The sequence below is a fragment of the Cuculus canorus genome, chromosome 1, assembly GCF_017976375.1.
Source record: "Cuculus canorus isolate bCucCan1 chromosome 1, bCucCan1.pri, whole genome shotgun sequence".
Classification (NCBI taxonomy): Eukaryota; Metazoa; Chordata; class Aves; order Cuculiformes; family Cuculidae; genus Cuculus; species Cuculus canorus.
In genome coordinates, this window is record NC_071401.1 from 145,369,689 (window position 1) to 145,392,323 (window position 22,635).

At 38.1% G+C, this 22,635-nt stretch overlaps 1 long non-coding RNA gene across 1 annotated transcript in view; it reads left to right on the forward strand.

Annotated features, from left to right (window-relative positions):
• The first annotated feature begins 1,235 nt into the window (after window positions 1–1,235).
• Window positions 1,236–22,635, forward strand: part of LOC128854196 (uncharacterized) — a 91,666-nt gene continuing 70,266 nt past the window's right edge. Inside the window, exons 1-2 of the long non-coding RNA XR_008453169.1 lie at window positions 1,236–1,374; window positions 20,813–20,887. This is a non-coding gene — a long non-coding RNA (uncharacterized LOC128854196). The remainder of the gene's footprint in view (window positions 1,375–20,812; window positions 20,888–22,635) is intronic.

Below are 22,635 nucleotides of genomic sequence, written 5' to 3' on the forward strand. Positions count from 1 at the left end.
GGAGATGAACAAAAATACATCTTACTTGAAAAAAAGGCTTACTGGACACCATTTAATGGTATAGATAGTTGGATGTGTTACTTATTAGTACAATGTAATAGACTGCTATGGGAGAATTTTCTGTGCTTAAAAAGGGAAGACAAGGAATATATATTCCCTTAAGAGTTATAAAATGAGAAGCACGGTGAAGAGTCCGAGTATTTATTTTCCAACAGGGCAGTAAATCTGAATCAATGGACTCCACTTGTAATTTTTTTGTAGCTGTAATAAACTTTACTACTGTAAATTCTGCTTATAGACCTAATCTTTAAGGATAAGAAGAGACAGCATACAGAGTGGTTTCCTTAACAACTGCATTTATGTAAACAACTCTCAGTTTATAACTGACAAGCAATGGTCTCCCCCTCCACTCTGTGGTGATAGTGAGTTGCACCTATTAGTCTAAACTAAAGATTGGTGAATGTTTCAGAAAGGAAATAAAAATTGACGGGCAAAGAAATGGTGAACCTAAAGTTAGGTCCCTGTCATGTGTACAGCAGTGCAGTAAGAATCCAGGCCTCTGAATTTCAGCTGAATGGACTGCAAAATCAGGGAATGATTCAGTAAAGTCCAATTCATTTGGGTGTGTGTATTCTCTAGAGCAGTTAGAAGTGTTATAACTTGAGAATAGCATTAAACCAAGATAAAGTTCAAGCCAGAAATGGATCTATGTTTAGTTCCCAAATGAAAAAATTGCATCATAAAACAGGCAAGGGATAAAATTTCCTGAACTGAACTTGTCCTATGCCTGCCAGCAGGTATCTCGAATTGCAGCCATAGAGGCTCCTGACAGTGAATGCACCCTACCTGCCTACCCAGCTCTGAAAGGCAGAAACCAGGTGAACTTTCTGAGCTTAGAGAACAATAGAACAAGTGAAAGAGGGGATAAATGCTGACAGCTGCTATTTGTGAAGAGGGCAGTAAAATCTTCCTAGGATTGTTTTCAGAACATTGTAAAAGGCTGGGGAAACAAAGCTCGTACAGAAACAGAAGCTTTAGGTATTTCTTGGGGAACTTTGGGGAAGCAGAAGTAATTACATTTCATGAATATACATTAAGGAATACTTATTTTGGTACAAGTCATAAATCACAGCTAAATACTGGAACCATGAATGAGGATTTTGACAGCAGACAGGCTTAAGAGTTTGGTGTTGATTTTAGCATTGGCAATGGCACATTTGCTGTCAGCCCTACGAAAAAAAACGAATGCATCTTTCTAAAGGAGCGCAAAGACAGTGCAGCTTTATACCAGCAGAACCTTTTCCTATCTTTGCCTAATGATCTTCCTCTGTCAGCTAAGGAGGACATCGAAATCAAGGAAAAGCTCCATTACAGGTAAGGTATTTTGTGTGTTTTTGAGGTAGAAAAAAACAAAGATGAAATTATGCTTTACTAGCACAGGAAACTCAAGTTAACTCTGAGAATGACTGTCTGCTGCAGTAAATCAAGTAATAATAACAAAATTTTGCTAGGAAGGCTACTAAGACGATTCTGTGTATAGCATCAAGGTGCAGTAATGAAAGCATGGAAACCCCAAAATTATCTGTTTAGGCCAGCTGGCCACAAAACGGAAGTGTTGTATGTGACTTATGTAGGAGCTATGCCAGACGCAGCACCACCATTCATGCCAAAGTGCTACAGAGCCCTAAAAACAGGAGAAATTTGGCTATGTAGACAAAAAAAAAACAAACAACCCCCCCCCAAAAAAAAACCCAAACCCAAATGATAAAGAAAACAATTAATATTACTTAGTTGTGGCTGAGAACTGATGCAGAACTGCTGCATGTAATAGCAACCTCTTCTATGAAGGCATATAAAACTGTGAGCCTTAGTTGTTACTTACAAATTGCAAAACTCAGTTAACACTGGAGATTTACTGTCTATCACCCAGTATTGTATGAGCTGGGAGAATGTTTTTGGAAAATGTTTGCAGGAGCTCTGGTCAAAACTAAGATAAGACATTGTAATGAGAGTATACTGTTTCTGCATAAATTTGCATTGCAAACAATGCTAGTGGTACTGCTTTTAAAATGCCAGCTGTAGACTAGATTTAATTACTAAAACCTGGATAACCAAGAGTGCTGGATTATGAACAAGTAGGAAATAAATTCTCTGAATACTGAAAGAATTGTAATATACATTCACTAGGATATGCTTCCTAAGACAGTCAGTGCTGGTATACCATTACAGAGGAAGAAAAGAGTGGAGAAAATAGCTCTTAAAGCACATAGTGTTACTTGTAATCTATTTAGCAAAGATCAAAGAGGAGGATAATGAAGAGTTCTGTTGATCATTTTGCAATCAGATGGAGATTTGCAGAGGTTACAAGATGAGGCTTCTGTGAGTGGTAAGAAGGTTACAGCTTTTGTTAGCTTAAGGAGGAGGAAGAAAAGATGGTATCAGAAAATGCTCACGAATTAAAAAAGAAAGCACTTATTCTGGGAATTATTTTCATAATGGCATTGAAGAATCAGAAAAAAAACTCCTAAAACCTCACTTCATCATGGATAACACTAGCCAAAGAGAATTTTCCAACTTACATTAAAATTACATTTTTACTGCATTTTTTTATTTGTTCTTCTCCAGCCTAGTTTCCTATTCTCTGTGCCTGCAAGCTCACATATCTGTTTTCTCTAATAAATTCTGAATTCTTCCACCACTTTAAATCATATTTTCCAAGGGATACAAGTTTCATATGTAGCACATTCCTATGACATTCCTATGAATGTATTAGTATGTCCTGTGGAAAAGACTGCAGTGTGAGTTCACTGCGTTTCAGTGAGCCCTGAATCTACATTACTGTTTGTGCAAGATCACAAAGTCAATAAAACTGGACTGCCCGGATGCTCACTGATCTACCTGAGGGAAGATATTGTTTCAACTGGGAAACATGCATCGAGGGAACAAGCCATGCTGCAGTTTTTAAGTAAAGCTTGAGGACTCCAAGGAAGCATGAGATTGACACTGAGTTTTCTCATACTTAGCCTAAAAGTTAAGTTTCTTGAACCGAAGTGGATTGCATTTTGTTAGCACTGTCTTCGTTTGTAAAGCTGTTGTGATCTGGTTTCTGCAGAGTTTAGTAGTAACATTTATTGTTTAATATTCTAGCCCCATCCAGAGACATTAATATTTCCTCTGCTGAAAGTTTTTCATTTTGTAAAGTGACATTTGCCACTGAAAATAAATAATGTGTACCTCATCTGTGGACTCCTCTTCAATTGTACCAGGCATAGTATTCAGGTACAGAAAGTACACAGTTTTCTCTTTCTTCTCCACTTACAGATTCAAATAGAAATATTTAACCTTTTAAAATCTTATTGTAAGCTTGCTCTATATAAACACTATACTCAAAGTCATTGTCTCTTTCCAGGTACTAAGGCCTCATATCAATAGTGTTTTATTGCTGAAATTAATGCAGAAGGGCAAATGGTGACATGCCATGTTCATCTTACATACTTAATGGCAAGATCTGGGTACTGCCATTTCCTTGACTGAGGTATCTTAGTCCTCAGCTAAACTATATTCCTTCTTCACCAGGGAAGCAGAATTTCAAAAATTAGCTCCACTTGCTTCAGGTCACACATGCATTTCTTTACTACCAGCTTTGATGTAAAGCTTTTGATGCTTTCTCCAGATTTCAGACAAATCTGTTGCTTGCTAGCTCGAGGCATCATAACAATTACTTTCTTCAGCTTTCTGGTTGTTTTCCTAATCATTTGGAGTTTTTTAGAAAAACTGTTTTGAAGAAAAACATTATAATCCTTCTACCTTCCAATTATAAAAGGTCAAATATCTCAACCTTTTTTTAAAGGTCAGATATGTTAATATTTTCCTGAAGAAATTACCTTACTGTCAATAGGTTGGCCAAGGAATAATTGGATTCTGAATATTACTGAGAAAAAACCTCTCTTTTCATAGAGACGTTCTCTATGCATTTATCTCCAGCATCTTTTATCTCTTTACGGCAGTCCCTGCCCCTTTTCCTATTAGACACTGCTGGCCCAAATACTATTGCCAAAACTTCTTTGAAAAACAAATATTTGTCTTGGGCTATAAGAACGGTGAATGATGCTAGCTCCATCTGAGAGGGTCAATTTATCATCTAACAAGTGACTGCCTATTACATGTGGAACTATACAAAACATCCCCTTTGGGTGTTTCATTTTTAAATTTTATTTCATTTTTTTTTGTACTGCTTTGAGGAACCCATGCAAACTTCGGAAGTTTTGTTTAGATTAAATTTCCCAAAATGTGTATTCCACATTATGTCCTCAGCATTGCTATCAGACTACAGCATGAGAAAGCTTTCATTTAACATGTACCATTCACCCTGGCGGCATCCGAATTAGAGACATCATAGTAAGAGGTTCCTTACTTATTTAGTTCCTTTTTTCCCCACGCATTGTATTTCAAACAGCATTCAGATATGCGAAGACATTTAAACATTTTTAAAATTTTAAAGCCCTCCAGGGGTCCTTTTTATTTTTCAGGGGAGGATCAAGGGAAATGATCCTATTTTGGACTGAAATGACACCTTCTTCCATATCTGTAAGTGAATCAAAATTGAGTCTATAGACAGACTAGCTATATCCACTCAGTCAAGACCTACTTAAGTTATATCCTGATGGGAATAGACACCAAGAATATCATATTTGTATGGGGTCATGTTTTGATTAAATACATCAAAACTTATGATTTTTGTTCTGCAAGAAACAGGGAACTCTTAAAATTATTTCTACTTTAAACTGAACCTGAATCAAATATTTTTGTCCTCCCTGCAACACTGCTTTCCAAAGACATTTGTAAACAAGTGCCCGGTGTGTCATTTGGGATTACTAAAGTTTTAATTTTGCATCATCTTTCATTTTATAGTGATTACATTTATTATTTTAAGTACTTTTCTAGTATTCAGTAATGCAATATATGGTGAGATAGATTTGAGAGTCTGAAAAAGATTGGTTAATTAGAAAACTGTTTACTGATGAACAATTCCATCTTGAGATAAGAACCCATATGAACACACAGCACTGTCACAATATCAGCTTAATGGACGCCAAAAGTTGACCACTGTGTGTGACTGGCAATACTGACATGGGGAAAGGAAGGTAATTCCCAGCATCTTAAAAAGAATGTAACCAAATACCAATGTACACCCTACGAATGTCCTGCTCCATGGCTTTTCTACTAGGTCCAACCAGCAGACTGGAGGCTATTCTACCTTAGCAGGCACAGCAACCCTTTAATAAGTCTTCTGGTAAATTCAGCTAACTAGGTATCTTAATTAACTATATTAGTCAAGAAATAGTGTTGCACTACAGGTCATGCTTTTACATCTCTGGATTATGGACAGTTTCTCGTCTATCAAGATGAGAACCTTCTCCCCTGACACCTGAAATCAGCAGACAGCAGGCTTCCAGGTGGATGCCCTGTGTTGAAATCACTTCCTAGATTTTCTTGAAAAGAAAATATAGATTCTTGAATAAAATAATGAAAATAGATTCTTGAAATCACCTCCATTTTCGTAACTCCTTTCTATCATCAGATCAAAATGAGGAATTGTGATATTTCAGAGGACTGTGTTTTGCAGAAAGTCCCACAGGTGTGTCTCTGAGAAGCAATATTTGGTGGGCTTTTTGTACTTTAAAATAATGTCTTCAATATAACATTCACAGAAAACTCAGTCCTTTGAAGAACATCTCTCTTTTCCCTTGTATCTGGGCAAATTTCAGCTGCTCAGTAGAAAGATTTGGAATAGATAATTCATGTGTGCATTTTTACTTTTTTATTCCTAGATGAATGTCAATTTTTAGGGAGCAGTATGCCAATGACAGCGTAGAGAAATAGTGATTGATGAAGAGTTATTACAACAAAATGTTATTACATTAACATTACGTTAAATTCTTGATGAAAATTACATAGTAGAGATTATTTTCTCCAAATGAATGTTGAAGAAATATAATCAGAGGTCATCTGTATAGTGAAAGTGACTACATGAGTCTATTATTCACAAAAAACAGTTGCTCAGGCATATATTAACTTCCCTAATTATTTAAGAAACTATTTAAAAATGCAAACATTCACAAATTTTAAATAATTCTTGCAATTAATAATGTTTTGACAGTGAGACAAACAAAATATAACTCTGAGTATTTTGTTTCTCTATCTGTAGTTTTCAGGATATTTATCCTTATTTTTTTCAGAGTGTGCAGTTAAGACTTGCAGACTTCGGTTTTGATAAGAGGCTCAGGTCTTTCATCACCTATATTCTACCATTTTAAACTTCTGGATTCTTCTACCAGCTAACTGTGGTAGCAGAGAGGTTGATATGAATTAAATAGGGGCTCCACTTCTTGCTTAGGTTTTCATGACTACAGTTTCAAGAGTTCCTTTGCTCTGAACTATTAGGAGAAAACACATTCCACTATTCAAAGTCTTACAATGTATTTTGAGCATAGGTTGTTCTTTTGTTTGAAGATCCACTTGTCACAAAAGTAATACCACATTGATTCTCTGCAAACCCCAGGACTGTAGACACTTAACTAGTATTCCGATTTTTCAGTGATTATATGGTAGATGTGGAGAATAAATGATTTTTCTGCTGTCATAAGGCAGGACGAGACTTTTTTTCCGTGCTCACTGCTTCTTTACTCCTTCTTCGTTACTCATTATATAACAACTGGTTTTATTACTGATCCACAGAAGCAGATCAATTCACATTAGACAAAGTATTGCATTCACCTTTCACAGCCCTAAACAAGCTATAAGAATTCAGGCTTATAGGAATGGTACTTAAAGCCCACATCCACCCTTCATCATTATTTCTCTTTCCTTTATTGAGTGTTATCTTCATCTAGGTAGCTCAGTAAAAAAGGAGATAGCCTGAAAGTCTGAAATAAGATTTTTGGGTTTGAGTTTACCGACCATTTTGGAGTAAATGAGGTGGAGCACTGCATCTTTCAGTCCTGTGCCTTGGCTACAGGCAGCGATGTTGTTCTGCCTGTCCTGTTGTAGCTTTTCAGTGCTTTATAGTGAGACCTGCTTTCCTTGAATAAAGTCCTTGCCTCAGAAGAGCCACAAATTTGTCACATATGTATGCCAATCCTAAAACTTATTTGACAAATTACCATAATTTTGGTTTTAATACATATTCTGAATCTTAAATATTCACCACTCAAATTTACTGAAAAGAGGGCAATTGTTTTACACTGATTTATATTCAATGACAAAAAAAAATTTAAAACCGAAATCTGTATTTTTTCCAAATTACTGCTATCCTTAGACTAGAATAAATTATATCTCAGGGGGAATTATGAGCCTAATCTCTCTGAATAGATACCAGTCTTGTATCTCAAAATACCTTGTAAATTTTAATCCCAAACACAGAGAAGTAAGTAAAGATCAACTAACACACCTATGAACTGATGGCAGTAGTACAAAGAAGAAGGAAATTTAACAAAATACATTGTGTATCCTTTGTTTATCAGAAGCTTTCAGCAGATGCAAAATAGAAACTGAATTTTCAGACAGAGTGGTAAAGCAAAGTATTTTTCAAGATTCTGAGAAGACAAGGAATGATAAGTTTGAAAAAAGAATGTAAAAATTAAACCAGTAACATCCTTTGGAGTGTCCTTTCCATTTAAGATACACTGAATTGCTACCGGAAAAATGACTCAAAAGGAGCAGACCTTAAAGGTGAAACTGTCAGTTCTGAGAATGCAGTGAACACACAATACATGATTTTTGTGAGGGAGTCTCACAAACTGAGCTCCAGTCTGGTCCTGTGGCCTTGACTTGTGGCATGCTTAACTTGTGGCCCATTAATAGCCATTTTCCAGTCCAGTTTCATCTGAAAAGAGTGAGTTAATCTCATGTATTCGTGGAATCATCTGAAAAGAAACCAGGCTATGCACTCCAGAACTTTGTGATGGGAAGGGACTGACCAGGAGAAGAAGTTCAAAAGCAGACACAGCTGATCTGAGCTGAAAGTCTGATGTAGGCTCCCCCTGGCTTTACCTTACACTTGCAGCCTTCCAAAGAAAGACAAAACAGAAACCAAATTTATGATGTATATGCTGATTCAGTAAATGCTTCACTTATGGCATAATCTAAGAAAAATATTTGGGGGATGGTGTTACAGATATTGAACCATATAATTTATAAAGAACAACTTACAGTAGTACAGTGTTTAAGATACAGTTCTTTCTGAAAAAAATGAAACTAATTGATACAATGAAATTTCATATATTTTGGGATCAAATCTCTTCAGATAACAGAAACAACTTTGTCTGCTCAGAGATATGGATACCAGATCTACAAATGGAACTGAGACTTTTTCAGGTTTCATCATAACTAATAAAAGCAATGTAATCCAAACCAGTCAATAGACAGAGCTGTGCACTTAGCTTTCCTCTAAACTGTATCCCCAGTAACAACTGGTGCGACCCATCAAGAGCAGACAGATTGTCTAGAAGTTGCAGATGAGAATCTAGCAAGCAATTGTTTGATGATGTGCATGAAGGATTCAAGTCTCATTCACTTCAGCGCAGCTGATCTTACTCTATGAGACTGCTATTCTTTTTGTCACTGGAGTGAGTAAATAAATACCAAAACTAAGTGTGAAAATATTGTCAGACCAGAACTACCTTAAGTCCTGTTTCTTCAGTTCCGCTTTCTCTTTTCATTCTGTCCTTACTAGCTGTATATTTTACCTACATGTCTATATTTTTTCAGTTCTGAAACTGAACTTTTGGCTTTTCTCAGTTTACAATTTCATCATAAACCCTACATTATCAGATACAGTTCTAAATTATTATATATATATTGATATGATGTATATATTTTCTACATTGTCTTATGTCATTTTTCAAAATATTTTTTCTCAAGCATGTGATTGAACTTTCAATTGTACAGTTTGGCACTTAGTTGTTAACAATGTTTAACTTTCAAAAATTACCTACTTCGTTTACCTATAAATAACCTGAGTATACAAAAATATAGGGAAGAACGATTTGATAAAACCATGATATTGAAAAGAAGAAAAATAGTCAGTTAGAAAGTTAAATTTTCTGAACTTCTATATTCCCTCCAAAGAGTTTAGAAAAAGATGTGATGTGGTTTTTGATATTTTTCAGCTTAAAATTATTGAATAACTTACAAAGTTATCTATGATAGTTTTAAAGATTGTAGTGGGGAGGAATTAAGTTATGAAGTTAAAATTAAATTATGGGATACCTTCCATTAGTAGAGATATATTCCCAGCAATGCTGTTTATACACAATATGTCCTACCTTATAATCACATCATAAACAAGACAGCTGCTTATTGCCTTTTTTATTAAGTTATTATCACAGACTCACAGACAACAGATCCTTTGAAGATGCAAGTAAGAGAGGAGATTTACAGAAAAGTACTGTCTAAAGATTATTGAAGAATTTCAGGGTATGATTTTACGTTACTGCTAATTGGTACATCCTTCAATGGCAGAATGAAATCAGAGTAAATTTTTTATCTTTCCATATTAAACTGGATCCTTTTACGCCTAGTCCTTAGGAGCCCAGAATCAGTGCACCAAAAATTTTAAAGACAATGTCAATCATCTTTAGTACATGGAGGCTGGTTGCACCCTTAAGACAAGGAAGTAATAAAGTCACAAACTCTTCCTGTGGAGCAGTGAGTCCCAAGAATATGTGGTATGGCTCTTCCTATTGACATAGTCTGTCATGAAGATTTCTTAACTTCAATGATCTCATTAAAGATGGGATTTTTCAAAGAAGCTAGCTGGGTTAGACTAGCTATCTAAAATCTCACTGTGATTTATTGTACCTTGCTTGCCTGATTTCTTTGAAAAATCCCATGCAGCAATATGATGGAATATCTTAAACTGCCTTTGTAGTTTATACAGCTTTCATTAATTCTTCTCACGTGACGAGGAATGACGAACAGTTAAGTATAATAGTTAAAAACTCAATTTATGTATATATATTAGCCTACCATCCATAAATCTGGAATTTTTAATAATTACGTGTCATGCATTTGGACAACAAGCAAAAAAACAGCATCTGTTTTTTGATCATCCATAGATGTGTTGCTGTTTATATTACAGGTTCTAGCTCATTGCAGTATGAAATAAGTTATTCAGAAAATCTATAGATAGATATAGATTCAGTGTGGGATTGAAATATCTTCAGTATCACTGCGTTCAAAACTGAGAGTTGGTATGGATCTGTTTTCTCATGTACAGGATTAGTGGGCTAAATTCAAACTTTGCAAAAGATTAAAAGGATTATTTTAATTTATTATTTACTATGAGGGTTATTAACTGAGTAGCAAAGCAAGCAAGAAACAGGCTAAAGGGAACACGTTGATACTGCATTGAAATGGGAACTACTGTGCTAGAAGGGAGTTTTAGTACATACAATTCTGAAGGTTTCTTTAGTACTTTCATTAGAGTAACTACTAAATAATAAAAGTATTTGTTCGAGATACCACACCGTCAGGAAGAATTCAATTACTTAAAGACAGTCGTTAGAGAAATAGGATGAAATTTCATACTGTTATATGGAAACACTTCCATTGAGGAATTAGTACTGTAAACGAAGGAGTTACCAGTTAGAAAATACAAAGCTGCTAAAGACTTGGAAGTACTGGTGGATCAGAACGTAGGTAAGAAAGTGACTCTGAATTTGCCATCCCTCTGTAACTCTTGCCGTGATGTGGGATGGGGCAAAGAAGGTGCTTCTATCTCAATTTGGCAGTAGGTACCCAGCCAAGACGTAAGTCTTGAAATTCATATGAGGCACTGGGAGGATTTTGGAGTTCTAATTCTCCAAATTAAGAAAAGAAGAAAAATAAAAAAGATTAATTCATGACATGGAGTTAAAAAAAATATTGCTCAACAATGTAGATGAAGTTTTAATTAGCTGAGTGAGTATATTTCTAAAACTGCATGGATTAAACATGAGAGAGGGAAAAGACTAATTTATGTAATTAATAGTGGTCTGAAGGAAGCAGAAGATAACTACAAATACAGTTATATTGACAGCTAATTTATAGCTTCTAAGACTCAAAGGACAGATGTTCTGAAATATCCTTCCTACAGTGGAAATCTAACTGATATTAAGTGAGAACTTGGTATATATATATCTGAAAATATTGCTTGATATGGTTACCTGTACCAGTAAGAGACATCACTAGAGGATCCAGTAGGTCTCCTCAATTCCTTTGTTCATTGAAAAATCAGCCATTTCACTGATTGCACTGAGGCAATTCTGAAGCAGTAAAGTGATACCTTATGTACACTCAACAAAACGATTTAATTCCACTGGTGCCCCAGTGCTCATACAGCACATTCTTTCCATTTTGGTAAAATTTTTCAATAACTGAATTTCTGTAATAGCTGCAAGAATGTATAAAACATCTTCACTTCATTAATTAGGCGGCCAGTGCAGAATTTTAAGCAGCAAGTGTTCCCAAACATCAGTAATTTTGCAGATGTTACAATGGATGGAGCTACAGTGAATAAAAGTATATTATTTACAGTAACGTGCAATTAGACACACCTAACTGCAATTGTTTATTTTAATACAACTGGGGAAAAAAATCCATTTCAACAGCATGAACATCACTTTAGATGATATGCTGTCTTTGTAAAAGATCTCAACTTCCATCCTCTTGGCTTATACCTATCCTTGAGAATTTGCATTCTTTTCCAACTTATTTATATCCTCCAATCTGGCTTATTGTCTTCTGACATGACAAATAAATTTCTGTCAACCCCTTTCTGACAAAAACTGCAACTTTTTTTTTCCAGCCACAGTGCTTTTTTAACATTTTTCGATCATTCCTGAAGTCTCATCTGTTTCACCTCTGTCACTAACTCTGAGAGCCTTTTCTCTTTGAAACCGTTAGTATGACTGCGAAAGTGAAAACATGGTGACCCAACACTATGTAAACAGGGAAAACGTTCAGTACACTTCCTCTGAGCCTCTGTTCAAGGTTTTCTAAGTGTGGCACACCCAGATACTAGAGTTTAATGTGCAGAGAATTAAACTGGCTTTTTTTACTTATTATGTTTTCTTCTTTATTCAAGAGAAGAGATGCTCCTTTTTACTGCCACATGGCATATATTGTGTTCAGTTTGGGGTCCCTCACTGTAAGAAAGACATTGAGCTACTGGAAGATGTCCAAAGAAGGGCAATGAAGCTGGTGTAGTGTCTAGAGAACAAGTCTTATAAGGAGTGGCTGAAGAAACAAGTTGTTTATCTTGGAGAAGGGGCTCAGGGGAAACCTTATCAGTCTGCACAACTACCCAAAAGGAGGTTGTAGTGAGGTAAGTGTTGGTCTCTTGTCCCAAGTGACAAGCAATAGGACTAGAGGAAATGACCTCAAATTACACCGGGAAGGTTCAGATTTGACATTAGGAAAAATACCTTCTCTGAAACACTAGAACACGTTGCCCAGGGATGTAGTCAGCATCTCTGGAGGTAATTAAAAGGCGTGTAGATGTGGCAATTGGGGACATGGTTTCGTGGTAGACATAGCAGGTTTATGGTTCATCTCAATGATCTAAAAGGTCTTTTCCAACCTAAATGATTCCATGATTCTAAGTCCCAGATGCTCCTTCATGATGCATGACAAAAAAAAAAGTCACATATCTGTCTATTTGAGATTTTTCTTAGTGCAGGTTAATGCAGAAAGCATGCCGTAGTTATTCATTTGACCTCATCTGTCAAACCTAGGTGGGTGCAAGGGTAGGAGGCACTGGGTTATGTACCAAAGGTCTCGAGTGGTTATACATAGAAAGCTTACATACAAAACACTCTTAAAAAAAAGGGACTGCAACAATGCCAACTGAGTGAAAGTGCAGGTTTGTGTGTTGTGTGCCCTTGTTTGTGTTTGAATTTATGCATACATCTAGGCATAGCTGTAATTAAAGCCTGTATTTGTTTTCAAAGTATGTATTTTCATTCATTAACTTGTATGTTTGTTTAAAAATTGTCCATACTTTTCATCATATTGAACATTTGCTATTTGATATAGAAAGCCAAAGAGCAGAGACACAGGATAACTGAAATCAACACTACTTTTTTAACCAATAACTTTACTCATTAAGTGGAAGAAGGTTATTATATTGTGCAATTCCCTGCTACTTTGTTATTTGAATAATCAGTTTACATAATGAGATTTGAGAAATCCTACAAATTGCCTTAAGTTTACTGAAACAAGCATGGAATGTTTAGTTTAACTCAAATAAATAACTGTAATGTTTCATCATAGTAATTAGAGTTATTTTGTAACATCTAGATATTAGGGCCCTGATGCTTCATTTATGATTAACACATCATTAAAGCAAGCACTTTATAAACTGGAGATACAAAGACAAATATCATCCTGAAAATCTTCTTATTTTAAATGTCAGTCAAATGCAAACAAAAGTCAGAGGGACATAAACCGATATTTAGCCTGCCAGCAGGCTGCTAAGTTTAAGATGCTTAAGATCACATCTCAATGAAATGAGCTGACACTGTTCTTTGAGAAAGAGTTCACCTGCCCCTGGGCGAAAAAAACTACTACTTTCACCTCCTAATTTCCATTATATTTCTGGAATATAATTTGGATTTTACCATTCTGAGGACTAAATTTCTTCTACGAGAGTTTGTAGATGCAGGAAAAATACAAACCAGTACCCCCTAGCAGAGCAAGCAGTAAGTCATGTATGTCAAAGGTATCAAACCCTCTCTCATTGCCCCCACAGCCAAATAAACTACTGAAAAGAAAGGAACCCCTCAAAGCCTTTTTAGGAATAATGGGACCCAGGAAGCCATCTTCCTCAGTGTCTTCACCAGCACTACTTAATGTTAATACGGGAATATTCCTTAGCATTACAGCCAGGTAGCAGAGAGCATTTCACCAGCACATTCCCTCCAACAAAGTTCCCCTCCCTTTCCCCAGTTCAGAGTAGATGTGTCCAAACTGTACATTATTTGGAGTGATCTCTGCATCCATCCTGTCCATCCTACTGGTCCATGTTCAGTATGTTCAGGCCTACTTAATTGGGGGCCTCTCTAGCATGTTGTACGTGACATCCTTCCGTTTTACTTACTCTATGCATATATGCACGTAGAGACTGCACACACAGTCTCTACAAAAGGGAAACAGCACCCTGTACATACAGGACTTTTAGCAGTTAACGTTATAATGTGCTTTCCATAGCTGCATGCAATGACAGTCTTTCCACAATTGTGCCATTTGATCATATTCACACCACATAACTTTAATACCTTATCTAGCCTAGGAATCATTCTCTTAAGGATGGGGCCAGGTGAGATACCACTTGCCAGAAGCATTGCAACAGAGCAGGAAAAACTTCTTCCAGGACCCCTGGAATGTAGACAAAGACTTAAAATAGATATTAGAGCTGCCTTCATCATCCTCATATGAGGGTGGGATTTCTTCCCACCTAGCTAGCCATACAGACCACTCTGTGCTGCTTTACACAACCTTTTTGATGCACCTTGAAAAATACCTTCTCTCCCTTATTTGGGTTATTATCTGATCCAGTGGAACACAGCCTTCATAGGACGAATTTGTATTGTATAGAGGCAGTCTTCCAGGGTGCCAAGGCAGCCTCTTGGCCTACCTGAAACTACTGTAATTGGGAAGAAAAGTCTCTAGTCATCTGAAGAAGGGGACTGATAACTGATTATCTCAATCAGGGACTCTGGACAAAGAATACCCATTGTTATAACACAGTGATCCAGAGCACAAGGGCACTTCTCCAGTGTTCTTGGGGTTCTGTGTGTCTGGAAAGAGGTCTCATCACCGTGTGAGAAAGAGTGACCATCAGTCATGACCCCCTGGACACCTGACAACAGGATCATGGCCCAGGTATTGTAGTCTGATGCAAGTAGTAGAAAGCTGCATTAGCGTGATATCTTACAAGTGCAGCCAAATATTAAAACACCAAAATGAATATTCAAATATCTGATGAAAGTCAATTATCTCAAAACCCTGTAAGTATGTGATTACGCAGGAGGCCCTTCGAGCTCTTCTCAAACATAGCAGGCAAAGACCAGTAATCTCCCCCTGAGCTGGAACACCTCTCAGTTGTAATGCACATCCTTATTTGCTAACAAAGCAAATGAAAAAGCCTCAAGTGAAGTTATCACCCCTTGAGATCCAACCATTGCCTGTCAGGAATGCTAGTGCATTATACATGAGTGTTCTCAGCAAATCTCAAGAGGGAAATTTTCAGACTATTCTTTCTCTCTCTCTCTCTCTCTCGCTCACTGTTATGACCCGTATGATTAAGTATGGATATGTTTTTGTATGCATACATATCTCTACATCTCTGTGATTGCATATATACCCATTACACTGTAGTAAATAGGAACAAAACTCATTGTTTTCAAAACTAATTGTTAAGAGATTTGATTATAAAAAATACATTGAATAATTTTTCTTGCTTTGATAATCAATTGATAATTAAGTGTCAATCAGAATTTTGCAATTTTACCTTTCCCATTTTGAAATATTGTCATCAAGTTAATTTGCCCCAGATAGTGAAGAGACTTCTCTGCAGTCACTGAAACCAAAATATTAATGGAATAATACAGCAAGTATGTAAAGGGTACTTACTCTCAGACCTGATGTGAGGACAACAAGGTGCCCATGAAAGCTCTAGGACTCCTAGAATGCTGAATAAATCAAGCTTTATGCGACCTCATCCATACAACTGATTATTAGCAGTGCTCACAATAGGTTGTTTCCCAGATGATTGCCAAATTTCATTCTAGAGAAGGCTAATTGAATTACACCAAAAGAGAATTTGAGAATGCCCTCAAAATTATGCAGTGTTGCTGGCCATGCATTTCATACTTGAGCTTGTTTCCTAGTGCCAATTTTGAATATGTATAGACATACAGAAGACACTGAGTACTTCAATTCTTTCTAGAGCCCTCTAAGATTACTCATACTGCAGGCAGGGAACTTTACCTACTCTCTACTTCCTTGTTTATTCATTAAAGCATGCAGAGAAAGAAGTGGAAACTTTGTAGAAGGAAGATTTGTCAGTCAGACTAGCACAAACAAAATTAAGGGCCCTAACCCAATCTGCTCCTCAGCCAGTACTGTATTCATTAATGCTGTCTTTACAAGAACTAATGAGATTAGTGTACCTCCAAAAATGCAAAAAAAAAAAAAAAAAAAAAAAACAGAACCAAGAAGGAAGGCAAAACATACTTCATTTAGCCCTGGGTCTGCTCTCCTTGCTCTTCATCTTCTTGACCAAACGCTCCTATTCCTTACTCTTCTGACCTCCTCTGGCAAGAGTGACATTTTGACCTCCTCTGGCAAGAGTGTCCACTGCAGTACTGAACAAGTCAGATGTGCACACTAATTATTTATAGCCAGGTTGCCAACTGGTTACCCAGTCTCATGGCTGTGAGCTTTATGGGCACTGGGGCCCTCTAAATATTCTTAGTCAGAGGACTTTTAGTATCATAGTATCATAGTATCATCGTATAGTTAGGATTGGAAGGGACCTTAAAGATCATCTAGTTCCAACCACCCTGCTATGGGCAGGGACATCCCACTAGATCAGGTTGCTCAAGGCCCCATCCAACCTGGCCTTGAACACCTCCAGGGATGGGGCATCCACAACTTCCCTGGCAACCTGTGCCAGTGTCTCACCACTCTCATGACGCAGAAATTCTTCCTAATGTCTAGCCTAAATCGGCCTGTCTCCAGTTTATACCCATTCCCCCTGGTCCTATCCACACAAGCCTTTACGAATAGCCCCTCTCCAGCTTTCCTGTAGACCCCTTCAGGTACTGGAAGGTCAATATAAGATCTCCTCAGAGCCTTTTCTTCTCCAGGCTGAACAGGCCCAACTCTCTCAGCCTGTCCTCGTATGGGAGGTGCTCCAGCCCTCTGATCATCATTGTAGCCCTTCTCTGGACCGATTCCAACAGCTCCATGTCTTTCTTAAGTTGAAGATTCAAGAACTGGAAGCCGTATTCCAGACAAGGCCTCACAAGAGAGGAATAGAGGGACAGAATCACTTCCTCGACCTGCTGGCCACGCTTCTTTTGATGCAGCCCAGGACACAGTTGGCCTTCTGGGCTGCAATCGCACATTGCCGGCTCGTGTCAAGCTTCTTATCAGCCAGCACACCCAAGTCCTTCTCTGCAGGGCTGCTCTCAATCACGTCATCCCCCATTGTGTACTGAAAACAGGGATTGCCCCAACCCAGGTGCAGGACCTTACGCTTGGCCTTGTTGAACCTCATGAGATTCTCACAGGCCCAGTTCTCCAGTCTGTCCAGATCCCTCTGCATGACATGCCATCCTTCCGGTGTGACAGCTACACCACTCAGCTTGGTCTCATCCTCAAACTTGCTGAGGGTGCACTCAATCTCACTGTCAACATCATTGAAAAAGATATTGGACAGCACTGGTCCCAGTACAGACCCCTGAGGGACACCACTTGTCACGGTTCTCCATCTGGACTTTGAGCCATTGACCACTACTCTCTGAATATGACCATCCAACCAGTTTCTTATCCACCTTACTGTCCACCCATCAAATCCATATCTCTCCAATTTACAGAGAACGATGTTGTGGGGGACTGTGTCAAAGGCTTTGCAGAAGACTAGATAGATCATATCCATCGGTTTACCCATGTCTAGTACTGTGGTTACCCCATCATAGGAAGCCACCAAGTTGGTCAGACAGGACTTGCCCCTGGTGAAGCCATGCTGGCTGCCATTAATAACCTCCCTGCCCTCCATGTGCTTTAACATAGCTTCTAGGAGGATCTCTTCCATGATCTTCCCAGGCACAGAGGTGAGGCTGACAGGTCAGTAGTTCTCAGGGTCATCTTTTCTACCCTTTTTAAAAACTGACACAACGTTACCCTTCTTCCAGTCACCAAGGACTTCTCCTGACTGCCATGACTTTTCAAATATCATGAAGATTGGCTTGGCAACCACATCCGCCAATTCCCTCAGGACTCTGGGATGCATCTCGTCAGGTACCATGGACTTATATGTGTCCATGTTTCTCAGGTGTTCACAAACCTGACCCTTCTCTACTGTGGGAGGGGGTCTACCCCCGTGGTCACCATCTTGCTGTCCCATGATCCAGGAGAGGTGATGAGAGCAGTTATCAGTGAAGACTGAGGGAAAAAAGTTGTTGAGTACCTCAGTCTTTTCCTCATCTGTTGATACATGATCCCCATTTCCATTCATCAGTGGGGGTACGTTCTCTTTGATCTTCCTCTTTTGATTGATGTACCTGTAAAAGCCCTTCTTGTTGGTCTTCACTTCCCTTGCCAAGTTCACCTGCAGCTGCGCCTTGGCCTTCCTGACTTCATCCCTCCACAAATGGGTGGCATCTCTATACACGTCTCAGGTTACCTTGTCCCTGTACCTGACTCTTGGATGACAACTGACAGCTGGATAACTATTGATTCAGTCTTAGTGCTTACATTGGCTCACAGTCCCACTGAAATCATAGGAACGCTAGGCAGGAATTGGAGTGTACCAATGCCAAGGCAAAGATATTTGGTATAAAACACATAACACATACCACAAAGCTTGTTTTGCTTCAGTTAAGTATTCTCTTGTGATGTAACCTAAAAATTGAATCTGAGACTCTCATAGATGCTGAATAGGGGTTCAAATCTCTTGACCAAATGTCTTGAAATGTTTCTTCTATCTTCTTATTCCAATCAACAAATACACCAAGCAGAAAAATCCTTTTCTGTCAAGGTCAAATCCAGAGATCTAGATAAAATCCAAGCTCTTTAAATGCTGTTTTGATGGTTGATGAACATAGATTAACATGGATTGTTGGATATTTGTTAGTTTGTTCTTGATGTTTTCCTGCAGTGAACTACTAATGGATATTTTCTTTTGACAACTCTTTAGTTTCTTAGTTCAACTAAATGCAAATAAAGTACAGGAAGAATATGATTTTTATTTTTTTTTTAAATTGCTGATTTTCTGCTGCATCTGTTTTCTTTATGCAGTTATTTTGTCTCCATGAGATCTAAACAAGGATTTTCCTTGATTACAGAATCATAGAACCACAGAATTGCTGCATTGTGATAGCACATTTAGTCCAAGATTTCTCTAGTCTGTCCTCCACTACTGTCTGGTTGAGTTTTGAAAATCTCCAACAATGGTGACTTCGCAAAGTCTCTGGGTGACCTATCCCATTGTTCAACCACACTCACAGTAAAAAACAGCAGTTTTAATGTTTAAAAGAATTTCCCAGATTTTTGTTTGGGCTCATTCCAACCTGTCATGATACTAATGAGAAAAGTCTGTCTTCTTCACTCCCTTCAGTGAGGCGTTTATACACACGGGTAAGATCCCCTTGAGGTTTCTCTCCTCCAGGCTGAACGTCCCAGCACTTTCACCTTTTCTTTTGATGCGAGAAGTTCCAGTCCCTCAGTCACATTTGTGGCCCGTGGCAGGACTCATTCCAGCATGCCTATGTTGCTCTTGTGCTGGTGAGCCCAGCACTCCACTCAGCACTTTAGAGTGAAGGATCACCTCCCTCAACTGCTGACAGACCTGTTGGCCACCATTCTGCAAGGGCATATTGTCTCCCTGTAGTCAATCCATTATCCATGATGGAAAGTCCCCTGTCGCAAAGCTGCTCTCCATCTGGTCATCTGCGGCCTCTATTGGTGCATAGGGTGATTCCTCCTCAGGTGTGAGACTTTGCATTTCCCTTTAGTAAACTTGAGATTCCAGATGGCACAATTCTTCAGTCTCTTGAGGTTGCTCTGAAAGGCAGCATAACTATCTCATTTACCAATCAACCACTAATGTTAGTTTTGGGTCATCTGCAACTTTGCTGAGAGTGTGCTGCCTTATGATCCATGTTATTAATGAAGATCTTAAACAGTATTGGTCTCAGTACCAGATCCATGGGTACAACCATGGAATTCCTCCAAGCAGATCCATGAGCTGTCCAGACTCCAGGGCTGTGATCCTACAATTTGCCTTGTTCCCTTCTCGCAGGATCCTGACCTCCAACATCTCATGGTCACTGCAGCCAAGACTACCCCTGATATTCACATCCTCCACTGGTTCTTCCTTGTTTGCAAATATAAGGCATAAATCAGTTTTGAGCATTGTGAAGACCTCAAATTTAATGAAGTATAGGCACACACATTCTAAAGGCAAAAGAATAAAGAAGTAGTGGGAAACACATGAAAGAAAAGCTATGCAACATCAAAAAGGTTGGAGGCAAGCTCTGTGTGCAGAAGCACTCTGCAATTTTAACACCTGCTACAGCTAATGGCACTAGTGAATACTGGAAATTAGGATTTAAAAGCTGATCTATTATGTGCCACTTATTTCCATAGTCCTTTTTTTTCCAGGTAGTTGCCTTTATTATTTTATTTTATTTTATTCCTACAAAACACAGCATAACAATTCCCTGAATAGTTTCTCATCTGGTCCGGATAATGCTTAAGATGTAGAGTAGGAGGATTGACAAAGATTGGAGTGAACGTTTCAGAAGGCATCACTGAATGGGCTGAGAGTATAGCAGATGTCTCCTAGTAATTCCCACTGTTGTGGTCCCAGATTTGTGAAAAATACTAGCCATTGGAGACAAGGCCACTGGTGGATTGCTGATGACTCTGCAACTACAGCTCCAGCTGTGCATGATGTGTTAGCAATCCACATATTTATAATAGAAAGAGCAATTTTATATTTCTCTTACTGACTGTGTAATCTTTTGTCATTTTCATACAGAGATATTCTCTGAGTGAGAGCTTTTCTCTTCTGGATTGCACCTAACAGTCACTTCTACCCACCTGTGCAAAGCAGGTATGTGCTGGATCAATTTTGATGTGTAGAATATTTATTTATATTCACATGTAAATAACAGTACACAACTAAACAGTTCTGAATGGTACATGCAGTATTGAGGTGAAATAAGTAATTCACATGGAAAACAAGATGTGTACCCTATGAGCATAATAGTTCTGTTGTTGGTAAGAGTATATTTACAGTTACTGAAACTTTTTAATGTTTTCTTACTTCTGGGAAGTATATGGATATCTCTCTTTCCAATAGTTCTATGAATGCCGTCCTGCTTTCTTGTCACCCTTCTACTTGTGAAGTTCTTTATAAGCCTCTACCTTTGTCTTAACTCTGCAAAACTGAAAGGCTGCTTCCTTTTTGCAGAAGCCTTATTGCAATGTGAGTCTGGGCAACTATGTCTCACTCTCCTAGCTGCAGTCAAGTACTTCTGGACCTGAAAACAAGTGTCTTGGAATCCCATCTGAGCAGGAGATCATATTTTCTCTACCCTTTCAACACTTATATTGGAGAACTGACGTTGTTCCCAACAAAATGCACAAATCACTACTCAACTATCAGTCCATAGTTTACGAATGAACCTTCTCTCTTTCAGGCTGAGACTTACTTACAGATCTTAACAAATTATGTCTCACAACCCTAAGGAAGGCAGTGTTATAACTGTCTTTATTTTGCAGTGAGGCTGATAGTAGCACCAAAAAGTTCAGTGAGTTTCCCCAAGCTGCAGAGCCAGTCAGTGGGAGGAGCAGAAAGATAGTTGGCATCCTTGAGGAAAAAAAATACCATCATTGCTGAAGCTACAAGCCTCAGCATTTTTACATAGTCTAAGAAAGACAGTTTTAAGATTCCTAGGTTTGGAAAAGTCTTGACCCCTTTCCTTTTGTGCAAGCTATAAAGTATGTGTCTCATGCCTAGTATCTGTGGTATGAAGATTTTGAAGTTTTTTCATAACGTTTTAGTGACAAGAACCTTTCATTGACACAGATGTTTGGAAAGAATATTGTTTTACTCCGGAGTGTTTCTAAATAGTACTACTTTATTGCATGGAACTTGGTCTGGTTTTAATGAACTGCAGTCTTTTAAATGCACCAGGATTTTTTTTTTTTTATATTTAGTGTGAAAGAGATAAAATAAATGATATTTCTTATTGTGGCACTCATCACAGACAGCTTATGTCAGATGCATAATTTGTTTATTGGTCAGAGGACACTCAGGCATGCCTATTGCAATTACTAAACTCCCTTTTCCAAGTACAAATCACTGTTTATTCATAGTGAGACACACTTAAATAGTCTGAATTTGCAGCATGCTGAGCTGTGTGAATAGTGTGCTGATTTCTTTTCGGAAAAAGAAAATGGCTGTTAAAACTCAGCTGCAGGTAAGTCAGCATTGATCATTCTACAGGGACACATGCTGCACCAGTAGCACAGTGAATACTTGCAAAAACCACCTGAGTCATTTTAAACTTTCATTCTTGTTCATGCAGAGAGGTTAGCCCTTTTCCTGTTATTTCTTCCATGATAATTAAGGGACGTTGACAGCCTGTAGAGGATGTCAGTTTTCAATCAAATAAAGTTGAACTAAAGCACAAAGAGTCTGCATTTTCATTATGAATTTTCAGGCTCTCCCAAAGCCGAGAAATCTTACTGTTTAATGGAAAAACAACTATAATGACTATTATTAATATTATTAAGTCTTATTACGATGATGGCACCCTAGTCCCAGCCAGGATTGAAGCATTTTTTTACCCTCTC